Source organism: Mobula hypostoma, chromosome 1 (assembly GCF_963921235.1).
Source record: "Mobula hypostoma chromosome 1, sMobHyp1.1, whole genome shotgun sequence".
Taxonomy (NCBI): Eukaryota; Metazoa; Chordata; class Chondrichthyes; order Myliobatiformes; family Myliobatidae; genus Mobula; species Mobula hypostoma.
Genome location: NC_086097.1, coordinates 115,108,989 through 115,111,338, shown reverse-complemented (window position 1 = coordinate 115,111,338; position 2,350 = coordinate 115,108,989). Strand labels below are relative to the sequence as shown.

At 40.2% G+C, this 2,350-nt stretch overlaps 1 pseudogene; it reads right to left on the bottom strand.

Annotated features, from left to right (window-relative positions):
• Positions 1-464: 464 nt before the first annotated feature.
• LOC134343053 (sin3 histone deacetylase corepressor complex component SDS3-like) lies at positions 465-1,355 on the bottom strand (annotated as a pseudogene).
• Positions 1,356-2,350: the final 995 nt, after the last annotated feature.

Sequence of the window (2,350 nt, the reverse complement as noted above, 5' to 3'; positions counted from 1 at the left end):
TAAAGTAGTCCCTTTAAGTAGTCAGTATAAAGTAGTCCCTTATAATACTGTAGCCTATATGGTACGCTCCTCCCCTTTTATTTTAATAGTGTATCAACTGTTTTGTTTTACTGGGGCACTATGCTAAACAAATATGCAAATAACATACAAATGCCTACCATTTGTTTACTTAGTAACTTAAAAATATCAGATTATAACAAAGTAACATAATAATATCAAATTATAACAAGCCTTTTTTTCCTTTTGATCTAAGACCCATTTATAACTCAAGTCTCTGCGGGGGGCGGGGGGGGGTCTACTCTGCCTCTCCGGATAACGTCTGTCAATAAACTTGTTTGTTTTAATACAGATTTCCATATAAATGTCATGTAAAGTTGACCTCTGAGCATAGGGAGTTAAGAAGATGTGCGCCTCCAGCTTGCTAAGAGTTCTAGGCAGCAGATCGCCTCCGTATAATGAAGCAGCTATCCTAGAGATATATGCATCTTTGTGTTATCACTTGTCTTCCTTACCCATATCTTATTTGTTCCAACTGAGCTAATTACACAGCCAATCTTCGTATTCTCCTTAGATTCCAAATAGATAGCCTGACCTTTATGATACCATCTCTTATTGTAATATAACTTTCCATCTTCTATTCGTGCTTCATATCTTTGTTCTGGTGATTCAGCAGGAGTGCTGGGAAGATGCTCAGGAGAAGATGGAGATTCTGGTCTTTTCGGAGATTTAAGCTTGTTGAGAGTTCGCAGATCTTCCGTTATCTGTTCATCTGTTAACAAGTAAGATAACTGCGCAAGTGCAGGTTTTCATCTTTTGTCTGTAATTGGAACAGGGTCATTAGGTCTCCTCCTTAGTTTCCTAGTCATTATTGGCTTTACCTCCATAGAATCTCCTGTGAGTTCCATTGTTAGCCTCTCATTCGCAATCATCTTTTTCTCTTCTTCTAACTCAATCTTTTTATCTTCAAATTCCTTCACTGCTGCTTTCTTCTCTTTAATATAATTCCTTTCCACTTGTTCTGTCTCCAGTTGCAGTAAAAGCTCTGCATTTCGTATTCTTTCCTTGTATTGTTGGTCTAGTTTCTTCATCCTTTTCTGATACTCCTGCAAAGTGCCTTCCTGTAACTGCTGTAGCTGTCTTTTGAAAGATGTCAATTTCTCCTGGCACATCTGCTCTTTTGCTTCCAGGTAGTCTTCATCATCCTGCTTATTGGCAATATCTATCTCCCTTGCGTCCTCTGTATCTTCATCCGAGTTGCGGCCACGGATACTGCATTCGTCCTCATTGTTGACGCTGTCTTGCTCCTTCTCATCGTTGTAATAGTCGACAGTGGGTGAGAGGAGAGCTGCGGACATTTTCCCCGTCGAGCTTCCCTCCTTTGTCGACACATCTAGTGCCTTGATGGTGTGCCAATCCAACTGGATTTTCCTGAGCTATTCTCATCCTAGCAATGGTGGTCCTCCATTTTTCAGTACATAGAGGTTTAGCTGCTGTGTTTTGACTCTGTAGGTCACTGTCACTTTAATTTTACCTTTGGGATGCAATTTATGTCCGGTATAAGTCTTTAGCAGTAGTTTAGTTCGTTTCAGAGGTATGTGAGAAAACAGTCATTTGTAGTTGTGTACAAGGATCACTGTTAAAGCTGAGCCTGTGTTCAACTCCATTTTCAGTCTCACACCTGCCACTTGTGGAGTGATTCTTATTACTCTTCGATCATCTGTCTCTTTCATGCTGTGAAGTTGCAGACAAGACAATTCACTTTCGTCTGAGTCGTTTTCATCAGAACTGCTTTTTTCCATTTTGTGTACATTGTTGTGTTTTCCTTTCCAGGGTTTCTTGTTTCTCTGTATTTTGTCCTTTTTCGGCTGTTTACTAGTTTTGCATAATCTGCCAGTGTGGCCCTGTTTGCCACAGTTTCTGCATTCTTTGTATTTAAACCAACAACCCTCCGGGTCATGTGACGTGTTCCCACAACGGTAACATTTCTTTCCTTCATTTCTGTTCAGTGACATTTTATTCATAGCATATTCCAGAGATTTTTGTTGTATTTCTGAAGCACCCTGTGCTGCTGTTTCCGTTGATATTGCAATGTTCAGCGCCTTCTCTAGTGTAAGGTCTTTTTCACCCAGGAGCTTCTTCTGTGTGGTTTCACAGTGCATGCCACACACTAACCTGTCCTTCAATGTGTCCGATAGACCAGCTCCAAATTGACAATGTTCTGATAATTTGCGCAATTCAGCACAATATTCAGAAATACTTTCATTTTTGCTCTGATTCCGTCTGTGAAATTTAAATCTTTCAGCAATGACCAGTGGTTTGGGGTTTAAATACTGTTGGAGAGTGTCTGCTA